The sequence below is a fragment of the Crocodylus siamensis genome, chromosome 4, assembly GCF_052110815.1.
Source record: "Crocodylus siamensis isolate JL-2025a chromosome 4, ASM5211081v1, whole genome shotgun sequence".
Lineage (NCBI taxonomy): Eukaryota > Metazoa > Chordata > Crocodylia > Crocodylidae > Crocodylus > Crocodylus siamensis.
This window is the reverse complement of record NC_143398.1, coordinates 13,286,847-13,303,587: the sequence shown is the minus strand read 5'-3', so window position 1 is coordinate 13,303,587 and position 16,741 is coordinate 13,286,847. Positions and strand designations below refer to the sequence as shown.

Genomic DNA, 16,741 nt, shown 5'->3' with positions numbered 1-16,741 from the left:
ACTAGAGGTTTTTGATGGGTGTAAGTAGTCATAATATAAAACTTTTCTGTCTCTGAGGAAAGTAGTTTCCAAGAAAAAATGGCTTCAGTGTATTAGGCTGATGAACTTGCAGCTTGAAAGAATCAGGAGAAGGACTTGGGGTTTGGGGTGAACATATGAACAAAATTAAGTTGGGGGTTTTGGCTTTTTAATGGCATGCTTAGAACTAACCAGTGAAGTGATACTGTGCTTTGTATGATGGCACTTTTCCATGTTGGTATTGCAGTATATTCAACACCAGCCTGGCTCATCCTGTAGTACCCAAAATAAATGAAGACTTACTATCAAATCATTCCCCTTAGGTTGGCTTTTCACTGCACTCATTCAATTATAGAGAAACATAAGGGATGGCTGACACTATTCTGTTATCTCCAAAACTTGCAGTCCCAGATTCACTGTGAGAATCCCATTTCTGCTTGGACTGATTGAGAGTATGAGTCCAGAGAAGACCTGATATGCCTTCAGATTGTAGGTTACTCTACAAGTGATATTTCAGATGCACAGTATGAGAGAGGGGCCCAAATCTAAAACCCCTTAGATAAAACTATTGACATCATGGGCAACCGGTGTCTCCCAAGTCTGGGGGGGCACCAGATCACTGATGGGGGAAGGGTCCCAGTGGCCGATCTCAGACAAGGGAGCGGGGTGGTCCCTCACCAGCTGATCGCCGAGCCAGTGATTTCGCAGCTGGAGCTTCCAGGGGATCACAGCCGATCTCAGGGGGTGCACCCTACATGTTGCCAATGATTGGCACCTTTCTCAAAGGTGCTTTACCGAAACACGTGGTGACTTAATAACAAGATCATTAAAAAAACGAAGTAGTATTCAGTAGTAGTGGTCCAAACACAATCGTCAAGCGTGTTTTTGTGGAGTCAAGTTCAGAAGCCTTTACTTAAGCAAAAATCTCACTAAAGACAATGATAAGTTTCCTGAAAAAAACTAATAACTGACTTCAGAAAATGAGCAGCAGTTTACTGTAAAACCACTGTATACATTTTATTTTAGGGGCAGGTAACCAACCATAAGTATTACCATGCAGATCATCTAAAAATGCTAATTTGTCTTGTTGCAGTATATGGCAATCAAGAAACCAGTCTACCATGGATAAAGAGGTATCTCTAGGGCTATGCATCAGTACAGCCGTTCACTAGATGAATGACTGGTGTTTCTATAGTTGTGATTCATTTGGGAAAGGTCAGAGTTCAGTCACCAAAGAAGGGGAAGTTGAAATATATGCTGACCAGTGAGTTTTACTTCCACCCATGGTTGTAATGGGTATCGTGGTACATCAGGCTGAAATATGAAACATAACGGGATGCCAGTTGCTTTGAGACCTAGTAATGGGTTTTACTTACCTCTGGTTCTCTTGTGCGATAGGCCTGTGGCAAGTTGTCAGTGCTCTCACTGCATGTAGCAGGTGCCCATCACAACACCGATCTGGGCCAGAAGAAAAGGAGAGGCAGCGGGGTATTCTCCTGCCGGCTGAAAAGGTCTTGTGTGGCTATTGCCCAGTAGTTTGAGCTGATTTCTTCTGGTTTTGTTTCTGAAACTGAAGCAAGCCCTGCTAATGGGGACGTGAAGATTTTTGTAGCTGGGACGCTTGTTTTTCCTTCCTCAGGTAGCTAGCGTGCACTGGCTGATATGACCTTCTCCTGCTAACACCTAAAGGTTTAGCTCAGGTTGTTTGGATCTCCGTTCTCTCCCCACGGGCTGCAACAGGAAGACTTTCTCTTATGAGGGTGGTTATCCATTGGACCAGGTTGTAGGATCTCCATCCCTGGAAATTTTCAAGAGCGGGTTAGACAGACACTTGGGTGGGACGATTGAGTCAGGGATGATCCTGCCTTCAGCATCGGGCTAGGCTAAATGACCTCATGATGTCCCTTCCAACCCTCTTTTCCTAATAAAGAGACATCGGAGGCATCTTTTGTTGGCTTCTGCAGAGGTGTTGCTGTTGTGGCACGTGTCACATATTGTTTGTCATTAGTGACACAGTTTTCATAGAAGATTGAGTGGATGGATGTGGCTCCATCTGCTGTATTACCTGCACTTGAATTCAACAAAGCCTGAATGAACATGAGTATCAAGGGATATCAATACCAGTCATTCACAGCCCCAGTCGTTCATTACAGAGGATTCTGGTTTCTGTACCAATATTTAAGGACCGTGCGTTTACTTCTCTTGTATTTTTAAATGTATAATTCCCAGGCTGTGAAGCTGTTAAAGACCCAAATCTTTAGGCGAGAGTAGGGAGATGGTAATTAAGGGGGAAGGGAAAGCTGAGGAAGAAATGTTTTTCTCTTTCATGTGACTATCAAATTTTATTCATCCTTAAAATGCCTGCAGCAGTCTGGTGAGTAAAGTGACCACCAATGAAATGGTTCAGACTGCTCCATATTTATTTTTAAAAGAAAGAAACTGGGAGTCATTGGGGGTGTGGAGGAAAGGGAGGAATCTCTCCAACGCAAAACGTAAAGGTCTCTTTCAAAGAGAAATTTTCCTCCTCGTATTTGATTCTCTTGGATAATGCTACAGTCACCTTGCTACACGCTCCCTGTGAGCACAGCATTGCTCTGGATCTGGTGCCCAGTGTTCCCATGTTACATGCCATCACCTCCTTACAGTGCCCTTGTGCTGTCTGCATGGGGCAGACGGGGCAATCCCTGCGTGTAAGAATGAATGAACACCCACCTAACACTCGACCAGGAACACAGGCAGGCCTGTGACAAAACACTCCCACCTCCCTGGACATCCCGCAGAGCGGCTGTTCCCATATGACAACAAAACCACAAAAAACAAACTTGAACAGGAAATTGTGGAACAAGAAGTCGTCCGCAGACTGGATTGTCTTAAGTATGGTCTAAGCCAAGACTATGATTTTTTATCCCATTACCTGGGTTAGCTTGTATAAGCCCTGTGTCCCTCAGTGGATTAACTGCCTTGTTTTTCTCTCTCCTACCCACCTTGCCTCTCCCAACAGTGCCCCCTTTATTCCTTCTCCCCTTCCCTACGTATTCCAATCACTGCTTTCTATTTAGCAGCTTTGCTTTCTGCAGTCCCTTCGCAGCACCTGATGAAGTAAACCCTCTGCTTGCAAAAGCTTATGCTGTGCATCGCTGATTTAGTTGCAGATCTACCCTGTTTTCCACTTACGCTCTTGTCCATTACAGGACCAAAAATCTCCCAGCCACCCATTCAAAATCAGGGCTATCCTGCAGGTTTATTGCAGCAATATTTGTTTACAAGGCCCAGTTCCACCCGTGCACACTTACTCAATTCCCACTAAAGCTGCTTTAGTGTATTAGATTTTTATACAGTACTCATCTGGAAGGTTTCTGATGGAAAGTACACAAATGTCTGAGGGCAGAATTGGTTGGGCAGATGTGAACTGTTCCACAGCTGCTGTTGTGCAATATAATTTTATGATACTGTCTGTTAATATCTCTTTATATGCGTACTATCCCATCAACGCTGCATATGAGAGAGAGAGAGAGGTGCCCTGGAGCAGAGAAAGGGGGAGTGATGCATGGTCCTATCAGCCATCAGCTCTCATCTGAGCATCAGCATCCAGCCTCCCTTTCTTTTTTCAAAAAATGTATTCAGGGATTGATGTAGATATTTTAAAAAAACCCATGAGATCCATTCTCTGCACCATTCAAGTAAAACAAATAAGCTTGAGAGGCAGGGCAGTGTCCAGTGGAGGGAGCAATGGAGGTGATAGAGGAGGAGGGAGGGGAAGGGTGCTTGCAGAGGTAGATTTCAGGAAGGTATTTGAAAGCTGAAGCTTGGCAAATAAGTACAGGAAGGCTGTACCCAACGTGGGTGCAGCGTGAGTGAAGCCATGCAGCCACGTGTGGAGACCCAGGTGGCCATAAGGTGAAAGTCTTAGGAAGGGAGCAGGAAGCAAGATGTAGCCACTGAGTGGGTGATGTCAGCAATAGAGGGAGAACAGGTGATGCATTAGTATTTTGGCCCAGCCTGGGGGGGCCAGAGAAGAAGGCAAAGCTGTGTTACTCAACCTGATAGTTGAGTAACACAGTTTCAGGGTAAGAGAAGACCATGGCACAGATGAGTTAGCCTCTAAACAGCAAAGTTCGTCTTAATTTTCAGTAAATTCTTGGCTTTAAACAACAGCCTTGGTGTCGTGCAGGTTCAGCAATCTCTTTTCAGGGATTGTGTGAACAGAGAGTAGACAGGGTGGAACTGATTCATTTGCCTTTGGGAAATTCGATACAATTTTCTCAATTTACGTGAACAAACACATTGTTTTTTCCAGTCCAGCTCCTTTCTGGCGAGTATTCCCATTCCCATACCTTCACCAGTACAGCTAGCTTGCTGCAGAACTAATCTCACTAAGTGGAAATACTGGTCTCGTGGAATGAGCTGTTGCTTCAGGTGAGGAGGTGGTGGCGGTGGTGGCCTGGGTGCTGTGAAAGACTTGAACACTATGAGAGCTGTATCTCTGGAAAAACTGTACTCCCCCAAAAGAAGCATAGTTGGCCATTATGAATCCTTCAAATGAAGCCTGTGATGCCCATTGATTATTACTGGGTGGGCTAGAGGTGGGCATGGAGAGGGGGCTCTTGGATCACTACACATCGCAAGCGAGACCCGTTGCTGGGTTACTCTGGCTGCTGTAAAGCAAAAGGGCCTCAGGTGGTAGCAGCAGTGAAATCCTCTACATGTTCACTGGACTTGCTTAAGCAAGTACCAGATGACCGCGGAGTAACCACGGTTAGTGTGCAGTCCCAGCGCTGCATGGGTCATTTCCAACATTACTGTGCAGGAGGGTCAGCATCACTGTTTGTTCCTGCCGATACTTCAGCAACATAGCAGCTTGTGCAGAAGCACCCACTTTGTACTAACTTAGCTCGGTCTACAGTGAAGGTTTGTCCCAGTTCTGGCCATGTGTGGCCACTAGTGGGTTACACCTGAGATTCCTGTGTTTCATTGGGGTTGGATCCAAGAACTACAGGCGCATTACATTTGCAGCTGCCCGTTAGGGCTGTGCAAAACCGCACCGTTTTGTTTTGACTTCCATTTGGCTGTTTCGACGGAAGAGTGTTTCATTTCGAGTTTTGTTTCATTTCAAAGCCACTGTTCTGTTTTGTTTTGTTGAAACTGCTTCGCTGTTTTGATGCTATTTCAACATTTCACCCATAGGTTATAATGGGGAAGCATGAAACTGCCTATAACTGTGTCATTTCCTGCCTGATTTCAGTGGAACTTGCAGGGATGGTAGCTCCTTCTGAGGCCATGAAGCCTGCCACGTTTCAAGGAGATAGGTGCAGGGGTTTCTGGGAAACTGCACCCTTAACTGTTCAGAGCAAAACTTGTGTGACTTGTAAGTGTGAAGGCACAGAGAAAGCTCAGTTCAAACAATGATTTTTATGCTGTTTTTTTGTTCCTCCCCCAGAGCACGGGGTTTGGAAGGGACCTCAGGGAAGGATCACACTCACTGGCCAGCTACACAGTCAATATGAGAGCAGTCCTTCGCCCCCTTCCCACTCCCTCTCCTTACTTTGTTTCCCTGCAAGCACGCCCAGCTTTGAAACTCAAAACGTTTCGAAGCTTTCAAAGCATTTCAACTGACCTCATTTCATTTCGAGGCTGTTTTGAAGCCTTTTGTTTCGTTTCAATTTCGCTGTTTAGCTCGAAACAAGTCAAAATAGCGTCAAAACGGAAAAGCCGGCAAAATTTCACGCAGCCGTACAGCCGTACAGGAGAGCCAGTGAGGATCAATGTGAATAAGACTTACATAGGGACCCAAAGACATGTTTGATAACAGCATACTGGAAAGCTTAAGAGAAATAGAAATCGGTGAGTGAGGCTTGTTCCACAGATTCACAGAAGGTCAGGGCTGGAAGGGACCTTGTGAGATCATCGGGTCTAGCCCCCCTGCTCTGGGCAGGAAAGGCAAAATTGAGACACGTGCATACACCAGTTGCACACCCTACAGAAGTCCCCAGAACAGGTAACAGTCAAATAGTATGCAGAGGCCACTCTGTCTTCACCTTATTCCAGGTCTTCTGCCCTTCTCTGCCCACTGTATCACAGGGTGACCTGTGCATCAGCTGTGCCTGCCTGAACACTTCCTTCCCCACAGAGTTACAGAGTGCACACATTGATGGGCTCCTCACCCCGACACCTTCTATCAGTTAGCATTAACATCTCTTACTGCTTTGGAAAAAAGTGGGTAAGACGGGGCAGGAACTTTCCAGTGATCAGTGCTTTGCTGCTTCCAAAGACCCTCAAGCGATTTGCCTGCTCTGCACATGTGTGCAGTTCATTATGTCACTTGTTCACCACTGCATGACTGATCTTATTACTGGGACTTCTTAAATACTGATCGCTTTAAGCACTTATGCCAAGCTTTTTCACTCTCGGGCCTCTGCTCCATGTACCTCCTGCTTGCATCGGAGCACTGCTGTTTCCACTAATGACTACACAGTGATGTCACTGTATAGCTTTTCTCCCTAGCATAGATAGCTATATAAGGGCTGTGATTTTCACTGGTGCCCCTTACACTGGTATCAAGTAGAGGTTACTTCTTCCAGTGTTAATGCAGCTTTGTCGGTCTGCACTAGGGATTTGTATTGGTAACTGGTTACTAGTATCTGAAATTAGTAGTCAAAGTTCCAGTGTACATGACACTAAGCTACTTCCATTTTTTCCGTCCTCTTCTCAATCCAGTGTTTAAAGTGATATTCCACTATTAGAAAAGAGCCATTATGAAAAACCATCTAGGAGCAGCTGTCATGCTTACCAAAAGTGGAGCCAAGATGCTAATGACTGTATTGTCCTTTGGGCTATGTGGACCTACCACCTTGTTGCTGAAGTGTGCTACCACCTCCAGGCTGGCCAGAGGATATGTAAGGGACGTGGTTTCATGGGATCCTCGGTCCTCATCCATGCTAGAGTCACTTATGCAGCAGTCACAACACATCATTGTTACGTGTCATTCACATCTACTCGGCTTCACAGGTCTTTGAGGAATTAGACTAAGGGGCGGTGTTGACAGCAGCCTGCTGGGGCACAGTTCTGTGTCTATAACCACACTAAATTGACCGGAGCAAGTTATTTGTCTCATGCATAATGGCATATGTTTATCCATCTATGCTTTTTACTGCATGAGAGAATGAGGTTTAATGTTCAGATGCTTTCTGACTGCTAGGCCAGCTTTATTGATGGCAACATACCTGGAACCGATTGTCTTTATGCAGTGCAGGGTGGTTTCGTGGTAAGAACATGGCACTGGGCTGGGCAGAGCGGGGATGGCTTCTGAATCCATTTCTGGACCAGGCTGTAAGAGTGAAAGAGAAAGAAGTAGGAACTGAGACTAGCAGGAGAGCAGACAGCTGACGGTGTCATTCCCATTGCATTGCTCCTTCTTCCGTCACAGGCACATCTCTGCCTGCCTTAGCCACATTGTCATGGGTCAGAAAAACAGGGTCAGCCAGTCAGTCTTACCGCCCAGAGGCAGTGCTTTCCCAACGCATTTAAACAGAAGCTTGTGGGATGTGCTTAGAGTGCAATATACCCTGGTAGCCTCACATAAGACTGGGGGTCCGTTATACTAGGTGCGGTACCTTCTTCTAGGAATAGGCAGTTCCCACCCCAAACCACTTACAGTCTAGCATAAAGACCAGGGCTAAATACAAATGATCAAAAAGCCTTAGGCTGAATGGATTCAATCTAGGCAGCTGAACTGATAACCAACTGAAAAGATATTCAGTTTTCAATTGGGAAAGGCCAAGGGAGGTCTGCACTGCCAGGCCAGTAGGCAGGGGGTGCTACAGCATGTTTCACCGCTGTCTGGGTGCTGGCCCACCTTGGGGGAGCCCCCCCCTCAGGTGGTATTCCCTCAGCCTGGGTTCGCCAGCCCAGGCAGCCCTGGGAAGCCCTGGGGAATTCCCCCCACCCCCTTCCACCTCCTGATTGCTTCAGCTGCTGCCACAGAAGGGATGCAACCCAGCATGGGGGCACTGGGGAGCCCCTGCTTTGGGGGGGCTTCCCCACCACCACAACCCACGGTCCCCAACCCAGGGCAGCCCCAGGGACCTGAGGGGAATTTGGGCAGGCAGGGAGGGCAGGCGAGAGTGCTGGTGCACCCCCTGAGAGTGCTGGTCAGGGAGTGGGGGCGCCAGGAGAAGTGATCCCTGTGGTCCCCCACTGGCATTTCTGGGTTGGTGCGATACTTCCAGGTCAGTGCAATCAACTGCAGCCCGCCCCGCCCCCCCCCCCTTTCAATGACTGGCTGCAGCATAACTGGCCATGGGGGGGGCCTGCAGTTACTGACTGGCCACTGGTGGGGGGGGGCAAGTGCCCCCCCCCCCGACTCAGGAAGCACCAGTCACCTATGCAACCAGATTTATCTTCAACTGGTTTGGGTCATTATGAAAGGGGTTTCTGTGCACTGAACTTATGTCCTGTTACAGGTGTAAACCAATTTCCAATCGCTTAAACCAGTTTATGTGCAACTTCTGTCCCTAGACAGGGCGGGTGTGGCATGGATCCATAGAAGTCCACTCACCCGCTGGGGATACGACGCACTTTCGCCTCCCTATTCTGACAGTCACCCTGTGCCAGGAGCTGTCAGGCCACTCCTCCTGCCTGCCTCTCTGCCCTGGGTGTTGTAAGGGGGGGTAAGCTTTGCTGCCCCTGCCCCTGTGGGAACTCACCAAGGGGATTCCCAGCCTCATCTGTGCAGCCAGTTTCTGCTGAGGTGGGAGGCACCAGAGACTGGACCCTCTCCCCATATTTGTCCTGCGCAACACCCCCACAGGTAGAAAGCTGCAGAAACTGTAGCAAAAGTAAGAGCATTATTAAACCTGTGCTCATGACCAAGTCCCACCCAGCTGCCCCACACAGACTTCTCCCGCGCTGACTTGCCCCATCCACAAATGCTGGCTGAGCTTTGCTATAAAGCAGATATTTTTTTACAGCTGGGTGTTAAACCTGTTTCTTTGGCCTGTGCTTGCTCTGGGAAAGGCCCCACACTCACTCTGCTGAACATGCCGCCTGGCTAGCCACAAAGCATAAATACAGGCACTCAGACTTTGTTTGCATCTTGCTGAAAGAAAAGACTCCCTACAGACAATTTATTGCTGCCCTCCCAGAGCGGCCCCATGCTTTATCCACCGTGGGGAAGGGGTAATAAATTGCCTGTGGGAAGGCTTCGCTCCTCAGAGTCTCTTTAAAGGTATGAGAAACTTCTATCCAGCCAGAAGATTTACTTGTGCAAGGACTGACCTTTGAGCAAAGGAGCTAATGGAGCTTTTGCTGCTTACCACACGCATCCCTATGCTGAGCCATCCATTACACACACATCCTAAAAGCAGTTTCACTCTGGAGCCCCACAACATCATTTCTGATTTTTGCTTAACTCAAATACATTTATAGAAGCGAGCTGCGTTCAGAGAAAGGCATAAATAGTTTTTCCTTCTTCCTTTCAATTAAGTCACCCAGGGAGAGAAAGGGGGAAAAATAGTAAAGTAATATAGTAAAAAATAGTAATTCGAGCGCTTTCAGCCCCATTTGGAAACCTCAGGCCCCGGCAGTACTGTCAGCTCTCATGTTGTGACACTGTTAGATAATGTAATTGCAGGCACTGTGCAAAAAGTAAGGCTTTTTGGCAGGTTGACAGGATAAGAATTATACTTAATTTTGTCCAAACAATGATACTTAAGCAGATGGTTAAGCAGAAACACTTTGAGTCAGTGAAAGACAGGCAGATCTCATCTCCAGTCCCTACATCTATAGTGTAATCGCACCCTAACCAAGTGCATGTAAAATGCTATCAGCAGCGTAAGTGGAGACGTCTGATCTGGGAGCACTGTACAGATTCAGACACCCCGATTCTTAGAGCAGCCTTATCAGAAGCCAGTTGCCTCCTGTGCCGTGCAGGATGGCTAGTGGATGGCGTTGGTTACCAAAACACCGGGGTTGTAGTCTTGCCTGTTGCTGACTCACTGGGTCTGATTCATCTTTGTCTTGCGACAAGTCAGACTTCTGTATGCTGCTTTATGGCAATTCTCCTTGGCTACAGTAGGACCAAACCATTGGAGAGTGGGGAGCAGCATAGCCTCAACTGACCCTGTCCCCACTGAAATAAAGGGCAGATCTCCCTGACCTGAGTGAAACTAGGATTTCACCCAAAATGTCTGTTCATGTTGCCCATCTGTGAAACAGCATCAAAAGAGTTTTCTGAGGCTTAACTGACTAATGTTTCTGAAGTGCCTTGAGCTCCTCAGATGAACGGTGCTCTACCGGTGCAAAGCAGTACTGGAACGACGTACAGGCCACCCACTCGGTTACCTGGTGCAGCTGAGCGATTGCTTTTGGTGGAAAACCTAAGACCACCCAGCTTGGAAAGCAAACAGCCAGCTTGAGCTTGAGGCCACATTAGGGAATTCCCCTTCTGCACCTCCTTTCCCATTCAGATGTTGTAAGCCGGCTGCTGCAGAGGAGATGGGGACGATGGCTATTTGCACTAGCTCTGCCTCCCTCCTCTGCCGAATCAGCTCGGTCAACCCTGTCTTCCACCAGGGAGCTCTGAGGAACAGCACAAACTCCAGCACCCGGCATGTATTACTCCTCTAGCAAAGGAGGGCTGTGGAGAAAGCGTTTCATACTTAACCTTGCCGTGTTTGCCCAAGCAGAGCTGGAAAGGTGCTGGCTGCGAGGCTGCAGCTCCCGAAGAGCTGGGACCTGACGAGGCACGGCAGGGACAGCTCTGCTTTCCAGAACCCGCCAAGCTGCTTTTGCTGCTCCGTTGTTTTCGGTGGATGACCCTGGAGGTCTGTGCCCAGAAGAGCTTAGGTGAAGAGGACTCGCACCGAAGTCAGCCTGTTTGAGGTCTGGCCTCAGTGCTGTGGAGGGATGAGCTGGAATCTTCCCCAGATCGTTCCTTCCTGGAACAGCTGCTTTAATCATGGAGCCTTTAGCTAGCGCTTTCCATCCCCCTGAAAACTACTGCCCTTTAAGGAGAAGGTCATTCACCAGCCTAGAGGAGGTTTTATGGAGGAACATTTGGCCAGAAGCTTTCCTGTCCTTGCACCACTGGGTGCTGGGACGAACCATGCACGTGTCCCCACCCCACCTGTCACAGACACCTGCCCCTTCCTCCCACCCCTGCCTCATCCCATAGTGGTTTATAGTTTCACTAGCCGCTCCCCAGGCCCAGTGGATGGCTGCAGGGCAGATGGCTCCACTGAGGTGGCTGAACCTCGTATCACCTACTTGGAGAGGTTCATTCGGAGCTTGCTATAAAACCAGTGAGAGCCTTTCTGCTGAAATCTTTTGGCTTCCTTACAAAGACCCCTTTCAGGTTGCAGGTCAGAAGTGTGCGAGGGCCTAAATTAAGAGGGTCAGTTGCCTAGTTGGGGAAACTGAGGCACAAAGCTTAACAGACCTTTCCAAGTCACACTTTTTATCATTAGCAGAGATGGGATCTGAACATCCTAGATGCCAGCATCGCTGCTTCCACAACAGGTCTATCTTTTTCAAAGCCCTGATAAAAGCACATTGATGGATGCACCGTGGCTTGATCTCTCACTGCAGGAGAAGAAGGTGGGAGAAGGTATAAGCCAGGGCTTTCGAAGATGAGATCACCTTCAGAGTGAAAACCCAAATGTGGCGGCTGCCCGGTGATGAGATGAAAGCTGACATGGCTCCCTCTCTCCAAGTGAGGGCTCCTACATGCCAGTGCCAAATTGCCAGTCATTAGCTTTGATTGCTGGTATTTGAGAGCAGAATGGGACCGGCTGCACGCACAGGCAGAGGGACAACCCAGCTTCTCTAGCCTTAGTGGGAGGGAGGTGCTGGTGACCACACTGATGTGCAGGGATCTGCTACCAAGGGCAGGTAGGAGAGACTCCTCCTGCCTCAGCCTTTCCTGCGAGTCCCCAGCTGATTGCTTTGCAGCGCTTTTCTGTTTTCATCTCCCTCCTGAGGCCTGCTGCATGCTTCAAATGTCAGCGCTTAAAGTGTGCATCCCCAAACATTAACACACAGGGCTTGAACATGAAAGCAGCTCAGCGGTTGGAGCTGTCTAGGCTAATCATTTACCACGAGCACTGGATGCAACGGCGTCTGCATCGGAGTCCATTAGAGGCACGTGCATATCATGTTTTATCTTTTTCAGAGAGCAAATGGGTCTCCCATCTTTCAGATCATCCACAGAGGTTTTCATTGACGTGGTGGGGAGAATGATAAGCCGGATCCAGAGCTTGCCAAAGCACATGAGCATCTTGCTCCGTGCAGATGCTGACTCCAGTTAAGCCGTAGGCTTGTAGGAAAGTAGGACTGGAAGTAGTTACTTTGTCGATCTAATAGGGAAATGAATAGCATGAGACTCTCTGCTTCTTTGGGAGCTTCATTCTGCCTCCTTTTAAGAGCAGAAAGACTCAGACTTCGAGGCCTTCTCTTGCCTTTGTCCAATGCCCTCCATCCTGGGAGCGGAAAGTACTTTGTGGAAAGGACTGGTTGAAAATGGGGGAAGCAAATAGTAGGAACATGCAGGAACTAGACCTTTTTGTTTGGGTTGAAAATATTCGCAGAAGTTGGTTTTAATTCAGTTATGCTAATTCATGTCAATGGTGAGGGGGAAACACTGTGTCTCAGGTTGTTTGTCTTTCTCACAGGTTAGAAATATCGTGTCAGGGTGGCGGGGGTCTTCCCACACCACAGCACCGTCGTAGCCTTGCTACAACTGATTTCCAAACTCCCAGCCCTTGCTGTGGACGGGCGGCCGTCCCACAGCTCTGGTGGAGGCTGGAATTCACCCCCAACCTCTCCCGCACAAACTTTTAAGTTTATCAGCTGCAGCCCCCTGGGTCAGCCACAGACATCTGCAGTCCTTCTTCCCCGTGCCTCATTCCCGTAGTCACCGACCAGGGGCCACCTCCTTTTGGAGCAATGGCTGATCCTTGTGTATAGCCAGGTTCACCAGAGCCACCTGCTTCCACTGATCCTGGGCTTATCCCAAACCCCCAACTTGAGCTCATGCTGTTGTGACCCATCCATTCGCCACTACCACCTCTTTCCCTGGAGAGCAGGCAGTCAGGACAGGGCTCCCTGCCATCTCCCTGCCCAGTCGGAGCTCTCTGAACATCCTGCACGCTCATGACCCTGCCAGGGAAGGCACCGGGGCCAGATCCTCTATCACGGTGGCCCGCTAATCTGGGGGAGATCTAGCTTTGCCGTGAAATGAAGAAGGTTGGACTCTTTTCTTAAACTATCGAGAGAGTTCCCAGATCTCTTGTGAACTGTCTTGGAAAAGCTCAAATGTTGTGGCAAATGAGAAAACATTTGAGTTTGGCCATTTTGTTAACAAAACCTTTTGACTAGCTAGATTCATATGCATGAGCTAAGCTTCACAGGCATCAGGAGAAGCAAGGAAGTGTTATGAAGCCCCTGGTACTATGGTAGGCTACAAATCACGTGGACTCCTGCCCAATAAAGTTCTTCTTTAGTTGAATTTAGAGCTTGGATGAGTTTCGCAAGGCAAAGCATTTTATAACCCTCAAGCAATTCTGCCTACTTTCTTAGGAAATAAATACAGTTCATGTTAGAGTCATGGCCTCAAATGTCTCGAATAATAGATTCAAATGAGTAATAGGTGAATGAACAGCTCGTATAACACCTATACACGTGCATCGAGGCTGCTTCAACGCACTGTAATTGTAGCACGTCGGCGCAGACTTAATTAATCGAGTCTGCTGGTAATTACTGTACTCCAGCAGACTCCAGTGTCAGTGTCCCCATGCTGAAAAATGGCAGTGGGTTACTTTAACTAAAGCTTGTTCAACAAGCTCAGTTAAAGCGCCCCCACCGCCATTTTTCAGTGTGCGGATGCTGATACATGTGACACTGCAGGCACTTTAATTACAGCGGCTCTCAGCCCCCCCTCCACCTCCCGGAGCATGGGCATAAAAGTGCCTCGAACCTGTTACTGGTAGTTTGCCAAATCCAGCCCAAGCTGATAGTGGTCCAGCAACTATTTGCTGGATTTGTTTTCCACTGGACATCCCTCTGCGTCACAAAATCCATCTCCGCGTTTGGCATTCATTGGCCTTCTCTTTGGTAAAGAGATGAAAGTGTTGGTGGCCATGGAAGCTGATCTGTCTCCCCCCCACCTCCCCCCTTAGGTTTCCCATAGTTTGGACATGGAAAATTATTCCCTTCTTGCCTTCACTTCACTTCTAAGCAAAATAACTTTAGCTACCAAGCACTTTTCACTGGTGCTAAATTCACACATGTGAGGCTGGGTTTTTAATGCAAGGCCAACCAAAGGATCAGCTAAGTAAGTGGGTAAAATGGAGGGTAGGGGCAAGGACCATCTCAAAAGACCCTCAGCACCTGGCAGGACCTGACAGCTCAGCGACGAAATGGTGGAAAAGGCTGTCACGGAGCTATTCAAAGACCTGGGTGGAGTTAGGCACACATCTCCGTCGGGAAGTCAGTGGGAGTTAGGCACCCAACTGCCGGTGCTGTCTTGAAATAGCTTTCCCCGATTCTCCGCTGAGCTAAATCCGCGTCACTCCAGCTAAATCCAGACACTGTCCTGATTTCCACCAGCGGAGGGGGTGGAATTTGTAGTGAAGCTTGTCACAGTCACTGCTGCAGGAATTTGGCCACTGGAAATAGGAGCTTCGCCTTTCGTTGCTGCCTGGCTTTGCTGTTTAAGACTGGCGTGCCAGCTAGCTGCCATTTGCTATGGAGCACGATCTGATCAGTGCAGGGCACGTAACCTCAGCTGAAAGGCTTACACACTGGTGAAATTTTAAACAGTTGAGCCGCAGCAGCTTCAAAAACCTTCCAGGGTGTGTAATACAGCGTTCATTATTATCTGCCTTGCGCTGAGAGGTGGCAGTCAAGATAGGCTCTTTGTGTTCATTACACAGTGTAATATTCACTGGTCCATTTAATTAATGCTTAGAAAATGGACTCAATGAATTATAAGTGACTGAGGGATGGAAAGAGATAGTAGCAGGAGTGGCATTTTCTAGACCTTTTTTTACCAGGGATTTTAAATTAATATATATATATATATCCACCAGTCCCCTTTGGGAAGCTCACAGCTCTTGCTGCGAGGGAGAAGGAGTGAAACTCTCCTTGTGACATTTGCTGGCCAGAAAAAAATATACTGGAAGGGGCTTCCAGATGCAGTTTTATTTATTGTTTGTACTGAGTAGCATGGAGAGTACCAACTAAGACAGGGCCCCCTTTGTGCCAGGTACCTCGCAGACACGCTGTATTCCCTGTATCCTGTGCCTCAATCAGAAGTTATGGGCATGATACAGAAACAACTGGGTGTGCTTCTTCCAGCCTGGTTAAACCAGTTTTTCCCAACCTTTTTAACCTCAAGGCACCTCTTTATAACTTTTTGGAACTGAATGTCACCCCAGCCGAGAAGCACTGAGCTAGACTCTAGCTAGTACCAAGTTAGGGCATCAAGGGCAGGACCTCACACTGCTGCGCCCAGCTTTTTCCATTGCCCCTTCCCTATCCCTTTGTAGGGGCAAGTGCGGTCCCAACTGCTGTGGCTGCTCCTCTGGGGACTTGCATGCTGGCAACTGGAGCCACATGTGCTTGCGTCCGTTCTGGCCAGCCCCAGGAGCATGGGAGGATTGGGCGGGGAGGGATATGCTGGGCTGAAAAGTGCAGTCCCATATCCACCCAGCCAGCCACACGTGGCAAAGTGTGCTGCTGGGAGCGTGGAGGTTGCTGGGGGGCAGAGGAGCAGAGCCTCTGGCGGAGAAGTAGTGATCACTTACTCTGTAGGATAAGGGTTGAGCACCACAGTACCTCAGTCGGGAATCACTGGACTAGATGATCGGAAAGGCTCCTTCTGACTGTAAAGTTGGCAAGCTTTTGAACATGCAGCAAGGAAAAGGGCTTGCAATGTAAATAGTCAAGACCAACAAAACATGGGTGATGGGGGAGGAGGGGAGAAGTATTACCCACCCAGTTTTACAGACAGGGGCCAAAAATGCAGATTGGTTAAGTGACTTGGTCACGGTCATGTGGAAAACTTGTGGCGGAGCCTCTGATCTCTGTAACCCTGATCCCCAATCTCAGATCACTTCCTTAGCCAGAGAACCACACCTTCTGCCTGCTTATGCAGGGCCATCCGATCATGGTAAAGCACCTTTTCCATCAGTGTGTTTTGCAGAAGTCGATCGTAGGAGGAGACGCCTGTCCCGCCTCATCCCCCCGCCCCTTCCTTCAGTGCGGGATCTGAATTCCAAGGAGTAGGCTGCGTTTCAGATTTCTGTGTATGCCACAGAGCAAATCCCACCAGAGCTCTCTCTGCAGATCTATTTTCTTTTCAATAAGAACAGCAATTTCCTGGTGCACATGTACTGTATTTGTCTAGATGTGCTAGTGGGGGAGGGACCTCCATCCCCTCCCCAGCATGCACTCTACTCTGCCGGCCACTCAGGAATTGGGCTCTCTTTGTGAATTTCAAGTACCGTGTGCAAGCTCTCGGCTAAGCAGGGACTCGGCTTTTCACGCAGCAAAGGGATTGCATGGGCCTGGGTAGAAAGCCTTAAGAAGCATCATGGTGGCTTTAACAAATGCAAGAGTGCCCCCGTGTGTCATTAGACAGAATCGTGTTTGTGCAGGCGCCACAACGAGAAGGACCTTTGCTAATTAGCTGTACTGTAAACCCCACCTGGCATGTGAAAATCAAGCT

The 16,741-nt window shown here is 48.5% G+C and overlaps 1 protein-coding gene across 6 annotated transcripts in view; it reads left to right on the top strand.

Annotated features, from left to right (window-relative positions):
* The window catches only part of FRMD4A (FERM domain containing 4A), a 272,648-nt gene that overhangs the window by 158,247 nt on the left and 97,660 nt on the right, over positions 1-16,741 (top strand). The gene's annotated exons all lie outside the window — the stretch shown is intronic.